The sequence below is a fragment of the Thalassophryne amazonica genome, chromosome 20 (assembly GCF_902500255.1).
Source record: "Thalassophryne amazonica chromosome 20, fThaAma1.1, whole genome shotgun sequence".
NCBI classification, from domain to species: domain Eukaryota; kingdom Metazoa; phylum Chordata; class Actinopteri; order Batrachoidiformes; family Batrachoididae; genus Thalassophryne; species Thalassophryne amazonica.
Genome location: NC_047122.1, coordinates 52478285 through 52488907, shown reverse-complemented (window position 1 = coordinate 52488907; position 10623 = coordinate 52478285). Strand labels below are relative to the sequence as shown.

The following is a 10623-nucleotide window of genomic DNA, read 5'->3' as shown; positions in this document are numbered from 1 at the left end:
TTTCTATCCTCTCCTGAAACATGTGAGTAATAATGTCGTAACACAATACAAAATACTCCTCCATCGATCTTGGGAGTTCCTGTCTCTCAGGGTCACTTGGGGAGCTTTTTAAGCCGTTATCTGTGTCACGTGACGGGGAAAGCCCGTGCGCATTATTGGAGATCTTTCCTGGCGGAGCACTGCACAAATCAGTGTGAGGGATGCAGAGGATCCAGTTACACCTAAACTATAGTTTGAGTCTTTAGCTCTTCCTTTCGATCATATTAGAACGTAATCAAATTTTTACAAGTTAATAAGAGGGATGGGAAGGAGATCAGAGCCTGCAATAATAAATCTCCAAACAGCTCAAGTTTGCACGTTTCTGTGCGAGGAGAAGACTTTTAACGCGTCGTTTGTCAGTCTGTGAGTCATTTACAGGCGCCTTTCCATTATTAATGTGCCACAATGGGAGAGTGGGCGCAGACAAAAAGGAAGGCGAGACAGCATGCACAAACATGCACTGTAAGTGAGTCAAACCTCCCAGTAATGAGCAACAGATGGATCAAAAGGCAAACGGTTGTTATCTGCACAGCTATAATCAACAGGCTGCAACTCAGCTCCTATTGGCGCAGGAGCGACACCACCGTGCTTATCAGGAGATGACTGCCATGTCGGGTAAATAAGCACATCCACACTTTTTTTGTGTGTAATGCATAAGAGTATGTCCATATGTAACTTGAGGATGATGCTCGACAGGGCCGGATAGCGCCCCCTTCCAAGAATGTATAAGTAGCTGCACTGTTGCATAGGATTAATTAATCATTACCATACTGAAAATTGAAAGAATGAAAGTACTACAACCCCTGGCAAAAATTATGGAATCACCGGCCTCGGAGGATGTTCATTCAGTTGTTTAATTTTGTAGAAAAAAAAGCAGATCACAGACATGACACAAAACTAAAGTCATTTCAAATGGCAACTTTCTGGCTTTAAGAAACACTATAAGAAATCAAGAAAAAAAGATTGTGGCAGTCAGTAACGGTTACTTTTTTAGACCAAGCAGAGGAAAAAAATATGGAATCACTCAATTCTGAGGAAAAAATTATGGAATCACCCAAAACTAACACCTGCATCATATCAGATCTGCTCGTTAGTCTGCATCTAAAAAGGAGTGAACACACCTTGGAGAGCTGTTGCACCAAGTGGACTGACATGAATCATGGCTGCAACACGAGAGATGTCAATTGAAACAAAGGAGAGGATTATCAAACTCTTAAAAGAGAGTAAATCATCACGCAATGTTGCAAAAGATGTTGGTTGTTCACAGTCAGCTGTGTCTAAACTCTGGACCAAATACAAACAACATGGGAAGGTTGCTAAAGGCAAACATACTGGTAGACCAAGGAAGACATCAAAGCGTCAAGACAGAAAACTTAAAGCAATATGTCTCAAAAATCGAAAAATGTACAACAAAACAAATGAAGAACGAATGGGAGGAAACTGGAGTCAACATCTGTGACCGAACTGTAAGAAACCGCCTAAAGGAAATGGGATTTACATACAGAAAAGCTAAACGAAAGGCATCATTAACACCTAAACAGAAAAAAAAGGTTACAATGGGCTAAGGAAAAGCAATTGTGGACTGTGGATGACTGGATGAAAGTCATATTCAGTGATGAATCTCGAATCTGCATTGGGCAAGGTGATGATGCTGGAACTTTTGTTTGGTGCCTTTCCAATGAGATTTATAAAGATGACTGCCTGAAGAGAACATGTAAATTTCCACAGTCATTGATGATATGGGGCTGAATGTCAGGTAAAGGCACTGGGGAGATGGCTGTCATTACATCATCAATAAATGCACAAGTTTACGTTGATATTTTGGACAATTGAAAGGATGTTTGGGGATGATGAAATCATTTTTCAAGATGATAATGCATCTTGCCATAGAGCAAAAACTGCAAAAACATTCCTTGCAAAAAGACACATAGGGTCAATGTCATGGCATAGGGTCATTGTCAATGAGCAGATCTGATTTGATGCAGGTGTTAATTTGGGGGATGAAAATTTACAGGGTGATTCCATAATTTTTTCCTCAGAATTGAGTGATTCCATATTTTTTTCCTCTGCTTGGTCTAAAAAAGTAACCGTTACTGACTGCCACAATCTTTTTTTCTTGATTTCTTATAGTGTTTCTTAAAGCAGAAAGTTGCCATTTGAAATGACTTTAGTTTTGTGTCATGTCTGTGATCTGCTTTTTTTCTACAAAATTAAACAACTGAATGAACATCCTCTGAGGCCGGTGATTCCATAATTTTTGCCAGGGGTTGTATATCACATATGGTGTTTTTAAAATTTTTCTTGGAAAAACATCTGAAAAACAAAGGGTTGTCTTAGATTTACAGATGAGATTTTTACGTATTATACATCGGCAACAGTAGGTGGTGCCAAATATTTGTGAAACAACTGTGCCCTTCCAGTTCTTATAGTGGTAATGCTCTTCAGTAGGACACTCGTGCTGCTTGTTTGTATTTTCGCAACACCATCACTTGCGCTCACAACTTTAACAAGATCACCACAAGAACTAGCACATAACACAATAAATCATAATTCTTTACACCTCTCTCAGGAGTCCTTGTGCTGGTGTTGTTGTGTCAGAGTGAAGCCGTCTCCTGACTGCTACAGTATGGATTCTTTGTTGTTGTTGTTTTGGCGTCTGCACAAAGTAGCTCCTACCTCCCATTATTGCTTTATTTCAATAATGATCCGTAATATTTTTGCTGCTCAAACTGCACCAGGAGAGATTTTCACTTCATAAAGAGAGCAGCAGAATCACACGCCGTCATGCACTTTTTAACACCACCTCACCTCCTCATGTCAGTCTCTGCAATAGAGGCTTTTGGTCCACGCATATTACAGAACAGTCCTTCGTTCTGTTTGTTTTTATCCATTTAAAACTATTTTAAAATCTCCACAGTCACTTTCTTGAAAAAGTGGATCATCTTATAATCTTAGCCATTTTATATTCAGGCCAATGTGGTAATCATAACTTACAGCTTTAAATATCTCCATGAACTTGTTTTTCCCATCTGCCAAACCTCATAACACTGGCTCACTCATCATGTCATGACTAACGTCAACATCAGTGATGTGATTTTCACACTTTGCGATGGTGTTAAGTGTGGTTGCATCACCTTGTCTGCTTCACTCTCGCACATCAGTAGCAGGTGTCTAGATAAACAAAAAAACATGAGGTATGCTCGGTCACGTGGCAGGTTAAATTATGTCACCAGGTGCTCATTAGTGACATCACTGTGCATTCAGGGCTGCAGGGTTTTGGCGCAAATGTCATAATGTCCAAAACTTCCCATCCCACCAGCTGCAGTAGCACTGAGGTGTGAAATGAGAGTGTCTACACCTGCTTCATCCTTTTGAGGGGCACTTGGTAGTGGCGTAGTGGCGGGGGGGGCAACTTGGACTTGTACTTGCCCAAGTTAATCTGCAAGAGGTTCTGACAATTTGCCATGGTCACATTCTAAAGAAAAATTTGTGGAGAGGTGGTTCTTGGCAGTGGCGGCTCCAGAAGGTGTTTTCTTGGTGGGGTGGGTTTGAGGCGTAATGATTTTAGACATGTTGTCCCAGATTTTTTTAGTAAATGTGCAATTATGCATTTTAAAGTGGAATTCAAGTGCCAACTGTATCATTATTTATTTGTTTGTTGCTTCTCTCTTTTTGCTTGGACTTGCTACAGCAGAAGCTAATTCACACATACACAATGTACAGAACTACTGTTGCAAATGTTTAATAGTCATAGTCACCTTTCTGACCTGATATAAATGCATATTTGGGAAAACTACAAAAAATAACATTAACACTCCCTAACTAATAAAATAGCTATTTACTCCATACAGCATGTGTGTTTGGATAAGATAACTCAGAAATTGCTGAACAGATTTCCTACAAACTTGGTGTGAATATTACTCAGATATCTAGAAGTGATTCGGTTTTGGATTCATTTGGTCAAAGGTCAAGGAAAACACTCGAAAAAACACTTTAAGACTTTAAAAAGACATGAGTACATTCATATTGTGGTGTGTAGAGCACACAGGGTATGAATCAGCCCTCCGCCTTTTGTTACAGTTACGCCATCCAGTCCCACAAAATGTGGTTGCTTCATTAAGTTAATTAATTAAATATATAATTTCATTCCTTAGATTAAAAAACAGTCAAGATAGAGGCTGCTGTCCTTTAAATGGTGCTATTTTCCTTAATTCTTTCTGAATATTGCACCGTCGTTTTCTGGTTCCTCAATTTCTCCAGGATTGGACAGTCCATTGAGAAGAAAAGCCGAGGTTTGTGTCCTAGAAAATGCACAAAGTGAAATATGGAAAAGTTTAACACGATAACTTGAAAGCAATAAGTGCTGCCATCTCGTAAGTAACTGAGTTAAAGGGGAACTTTGTTTGCTTACATAATACACCACAGACCTGACTGTCACCACGTCATATCTGGGGATGTTACAGGGTACATTCATGTCATCACATGAGTGATGGAAATTAGGAGCAGGAGTTGACATTAGCTTGAAATAAGCTGATTAGTTTCTTTCAATTTAAGACCTATGGGTGGTGGCTCCGAAGGCCACAGCTGCATTGTAAACCCGAGTGTTCAAATTAATTAAAAAGTTTAAGTAGTGTGAACTCAAAGTTTTAAGAAAACGTTCTACTTACTTAAATATTTCAAGTTTATGCAACATAGTGTTGCTTTTTGAAGAAACTGAACTCAGAATTTTTGATTGACTTGAACTAATTTTGTATTAAGTAAGCAAAACTTAAGAGAATTAAGTGATATTATATGAAAATACTTGAGTTGACTTAATGAGGACTTAAGCAGGGGTGGGGTTTTGGTGCAGAAGGCTCCTGGTTCAAACCTCACCCCTGCCATATTTCTCCATATAATGTGGAGTTGTGTCAGGACGGGCATCCAGTGTTAAACTTGTGCCAATTCAGCATGCAAGATCCGCCTTGGACCAGCTGTGGTGTTCTGGGAACAGTTGAGTTTTACGTTTATGAATTCAAAGCTTTTGTGGCAATGTTTTTGAGTTCTACTAACTTGTTTGGGTTTACAGTGTGCTTCTTTTGATCAGTTTCTCAAAAACTATTACACTGATGGTGTTGTGGGTGGGATATCCATTTGGAGAGTGGTAATATCAACGATGGTGCTGTATTTTAAGCGTGAGAGAGCGAGCTACAAACACACAATAATGTTAATCTCATGCAAAATATGCGGATTGTTTGGCCCTGGCGGTCATACACACTCTCAAAGTTCCCCTTCTAGTTGCCATGTGCCAATTTTAAGTGTGAGCCAGCAAAAAGGTGGCAAAATTACATCCATCCATTTTCTTCCACTTTATCCAGAGTCGGGTCGCGGGGGCAGCAGCTCAAGCAAAGTTAAAAATTAATAGGCAAAATTACAGTGATGGCAAAATCTGGCCATATTATAAAATTTGTTCTGCTTGTAGATCTGCTACTGTAGAATCACCAGAATCTGAACCAGAAAGTTGTAGCGTTGGAGGAGAAATAACAAAACTAAACAAACTTCATGGCATGCGCCAGTTATGTCAACTTCCTGTTGCAATAACGATATGATTAAGTGTAAAGTATTTCCGATTCATGCGATTGTGATACTGATCTGTGATGAAGTGGTCAAGATGGAGTTGATTATATGAATAGGCGTCCCACACGTGGTCACAGCGGATACGCTGCTTCCTCAAATGTCTCATCCCCTGCAGCTCTCATTATAAAGTGAAGTCACAGAATGGACGCTTTGCAGCAGAGTTGTCGAATCGCTTGCCAATACTGCTGGAGCCGGAGTAGGTTTGGTGCAGTCCGGCTACATCTGGATCCCCCGTGTCCGGTCTGTTGTAGCTGACTGGCTTCCTTTTGTGATTCTCAAGTTGCTGAGAGGAAGTGAAAGTGGCAGGCGCTGTAAGAGAGTGCAGCCTGCAGCACACGGGGGAGAAATGCGCATGGATCAAGTGGTTCTTTCTGGATGAACATTATGTACTCATGACCCCCCAGGAGGTGTGCACGACGTAGCCCAATAAGGTTTCCTCGCTTTAACGGCGCACACGCCACACTGCGTGCTTGGACGTGTTTGATGCAGCAGGGATGTTTTAGTGTTTTTACGCAAAAACAAACCTTTCTCATCCTCTGTAATCCATATTTCATGAGCTGTTCATCACTTGGTTGCTTGGCAACTTTAGGCAGGTGGTGGGGGGGCAGATGGGGCTTTTTTTTCTGGCTCGTCCTTTCCTGCCGATCAGTGGTAGCCACGATTGAAAGTGAGTACTTCTTGGGGATTTTCCATCTGTCAGACAATAAGTGTGCTGGGACTTTGGTTAACAGTAATGAAAATTATTAGTAAATCTGCCCCATATTTTCTGCACTTTTTCTAGGTCACATCTCAGTCATTGTGTAAAAATAGGCCGTTACTGTGTGTGCTAATCGTGCATCTTTGGCCTTCGTCCTTCAATTGCTCAACATTAAATCATCACAGACCAGAGATATTTTAGACACACTTTCATTTCACACCCCTCTCGCATGAGTTCAAAGGGTGCTAACCTTAAACTGGGGGGGTGCATGACCAAGTGGTTAGAGCGTTGGACTATGGTGCAGAAGGCTACTAGTTTGAATCCCACTCAGACCAATGACCTGAAAGCTCTCTGTCAACCAAGCAGGTAATGGGGATCTAACTCTCTTTAGAGTTGGGGAAGGTGAAGGGAGAGGAGTTGGGCGCAATGTGGGCGCATGTGCCGTGCCCAAGAAACGGTAGGAATCTAACATTCCTGGCCCATATGGCAATCAGGCTATTGGACTACTTTGACTTACCTTCTGTGGTTCAGCTGTTACAACTAGGCTGTTTGTGTCCATGGTCTTTACCTCATATACCAAAGATATTTGGCACAGGTTCATCTCACAACACTCTTACGATAATTCAGAGGGTGCACTGTCACCTGTGTGCTTGCTCTGGGGGTTGGCGAGGTTAGACCTTCTTGTGTAAAGCGCCTTGAGGCAAGTTTGTTGTGATTTGGCGCTATATAAATAGAAATTGGTGCCAATCTTGACCTACTTTTTTCTGTGGCAAATCAGGAAAGATTTATTTCAGCAAGGCCTTGAATACCTGCCCATCTACATTTGAATAGAATAGAGCCTTTATCGTGATTGTACATATATACATACAACAAACTTTGTCCTCTGCATTTAACCCAACCAAATTACAGTTAGACAAAGTTCAATCACTAGGAGCAGTGGGCAGCCACAGTCCGGCACCCGGGGACCAACTCCAGATGTAGAGATGCTGCCTTGGTCGGGGCAGAGAAAGGAGCAGACCCTAAATTAGCATGTATTTGATTGTGTGAGGAAACCAGAGTGCCCGGAGGAAACCCACCGAGACACGGGGAGAACATGCAGACTTCACACAGAAAGGGCGGGGAAGCAATCCCACGACCTTCTTGCTGTGAGGCACCAGTACTAACTACTAAGGCACTGTGCCACTCAAACAAATTTGCAATTAATCAAAAACTGCTGGCACCTCAGGACAGATAAATTGTCATGATCAATTGTTGCAAACAAACCCTGTAAGGATAATTCTGGAGTTGACCGTCATCCACATATGAGGTTTGGTGGAAATCGGCCAAAGCACCTCGGAAGGGTAGTGGAACAAACAAGATAGACAACCATTGCTCAAATCATATTACAAACTACTATAAGCAACAGGTTCATCATTGTGTCCCACAGCAGCCCGTATGCAAGGTTCTTGAAATGGAGCATTATCGCCACCTGGTGGACAATTACCATTAATGTAGGTGCAGCGGAATCCTGCCAAGAGCTCTAGTGATAATGTAACTAGCAATAATAAAGCCTGAAGTCAGTTTCTTCCTTGTTTTCACTCAGGGTCGCCACAGCATATTGATTTGGCACAAATTTTACACCGGATGCTCTTCCTGACGCAAAATGCATGAATGCCTTAACAGCTACACGCAAAGCACATTTCTCTTTACCAATGTTTTAAAACAGTAATTCTGTGAAACGCTACAGTTATTCTAAGTGATTTCAGCACTCAGGCATGATTACTGACAATGTAGTCATTTGACGAGGCTTATTTTATTATTTTTTAAGTCAAGTTGTCCTTTTAATGTGTGTTTTCAGTTTGTGTATCTTGTTCCCTCAAGGTACTTTGTTCTAAACCTATTCTGCAACTCCTTTGAATGGCTTATATTCCCTTTGCTCCTCCACTAACCTCGTTTCTTGTTTCCTTCAGATCTTTTTAAAGTGCTTTTTCATCTCCGCCTGTTCAGCCCTCTAATTGGCCCACCCCCCAACCCTCTGCTGCATGGGGCGGATTATTTGGTGAGAAACTGCACCAACGTCTTTACTGCCATTAAAATACTTCCAAGGGATATCTTTCACTTCCAATGAATGTAACGAGTGTTGTGTAACGAGTTGACATCTTGCTCCCTCTTCCAGCCTGTTGTATGGTAAATACCTGATTATCCGTGTCACAAAGGGCGAGTCTTTAAATCGTATGATAATTTGAGCAACATTCACCTTCTCTTTCCAGGTCCTTTGATCAGTTTCCTTCAAACTTGATATGTGGATTAACGGTCAACATCAGAATTGCCCTTAAAGGGTTTGGTTTGGTAAAGTTCAAAGACATTAAGATCGGAGGTTATTTGTTTTTCATTCAGGTGTCCATGAAATTTGGGACATGCACGGTGTGTTGTGGAATTGCGCAAGCGAGATCAAATATACCAACGTTCACTCACTGGAGTCAACAATCAAAAATTAAGTTTTCACTCTGATTTACACCAAACTTCACACACGCATGGAGGTGGAGTCCAGAATTGTCCAGCAAGGTCAAATGTGTTAGAGGTCATTCATTGGGGCCAAGGTCATGTCGGTTTGTTGACCGACTCCTCCAAGGTCCTTTTGCTGATTTCTGTCAAACTTGGTAATTTGATGAAAGTTGATTAAATCGGCGTTAAAGATTTTGGCAATGGTCAAGGAATTTGATTTTCAGTTTGGACAAAATGTGGCACATAATTATGTAGGTCTTAGATTTGACCTGGCAAGGTCAGCTAGAGGTCATTCATTTGAGGAAAGGTCAAGGTCATTTGGGTCAAATATCAGATTGCCATGGCCCTTAGATGGGTAATACTACTGCTACCTAGAGGGGGGAAAGTGGTTAGAGCGTTTGACTGTCGTGCAGAAAGTCACTGGTTCACATCCCACAAATGACTAAAAACCTGTCAATCCAACACCTAATTCTCTTTAGGGGTGGCGAAGGATGAGGAGAAGGGCCGTGCCCTAGAAACAGTGAGACGCTACCATCCTACGGCGACAAGTACTATCTTAACTTGTACCTAGTAAGAAGAAAAGGACAACACCATTCAAATCATATGGACCTTCTGAACCAGAACAGAAAAGCGCCAAAGGGGAAATATGTGATATTTTATGACATTTAGCTGATTTCCTAACAGAAGTAGCGGGAAGGAATTCAGGAATCCAACCCGTTGCTTTTATAAGCAGATCTCCTCCTGTTCCTGGGGGCAAGAAAAGGAGCAAAAATGGAAACAAACTGAAGAAGGCTGGAAGAAATGAAGCGTGTAAGAGTGATAATTTGTTGTATCTGCTTTGTAGGTGATTGCAGTTATTCACAATTGCACCTTTTCTGTTGGGTTGTTGTATTTTTTTTTCTCCTGTCTTTTTTTGTGCTGGCTTTGATTTTCTAACGGCCCATTTAACAGTGGCTCTTCAGTGCAGCATGAACGGGTTTGTGGTTCTATTAGACAGATGAGTTTTTAAACATCTCGGCGTGATTCAATTATGGATAGTAGATGAAGGTTTGCGAGCAGGCACTCGGGAGTACATCAAATTCTGAGACCAGACTGACGGTCTGTGAGTGTTCCTCTATTACGGTTTTGAAATTACAGGTGCATTGGATCTGGAATTGTAGACAATGCAACAGCTTTGTTAGCAGCACCTTGTTTTAATGCACATTTCATATGAAGAGATCTTGACCTTCATCAGAATTTACATTAAGTTTCACTTATTTATTGTGTGTGTGAAGAGATCTATCAAAATGGTGATCATGAGGAACATCAAAATCAAACAGGTTGCTGCTCTTGATTTAAATTGATTGCTCCCTCGGGGCACTGATGTTCAGGTTTTGGGCTTCATAGTCCTGCACGGGTATAAATCTGGCCATCCCGCTTCTCCCTCAGCACTGGAACGTTTCGGAAAATGTTATTTGCATGCCAACATGATTTCATTACTCCACAAGCACAACTTCCAGCTTTGTGCTGTGTAAAGGTTAGTGAGGAGTAATAACCTATAAATCTAAATTTATTTAGCATCTTTAACATTGTGTTGCTGCTGATAAATGATCTGCTGTTGCATTTGTAGAGATTTGTAGGTGATGGTCTAGTGGTTAAGGTGTTGGGCTTGAGTCCAGAAGATAATGGGTTCAAATCCCCGCCTGACTGGAAAATCACTAAGGGCCCTTGGGCAAGGCCTTTAATCCCCTATTGCTCCCGGTGATTAGTGTAATTCCTTGTATGGCAGCACCCTGACATCGGGGTGAATG

General features: G+C 41.4%; 1 protein-coding gene and 1 long non-coding RNA gene across 2 annotated transcripts in view; one reads left to right on the top strand and one right to left on the bottom strand.

Annotated features, from left to right (window-relative positions):
- The window catches only part of LOC117501992, a 20774-nt gene extending 10980 nt beyond the window's left edge, over positions 1–9794 (bottom strand). The window contains exon 1 of the long non-coding RNA XR_004558153.1: positions 9783–9794. This is a non-coding gene — a long non-coding RNA (uncharacterized LOC117501992). The remainder of the gene's footprint in view (positions 1–9782) is intronic.
- Positions 1–10623, top strand: part of mpp6b (membrane protein, palmitoylated 6b (MAGUK p55 subfamily member 6)) — a 44927-nt gene that overhangs the window by 565 nt on the left and 33739 nt on the right. The window lies entirely within an intron of this gene.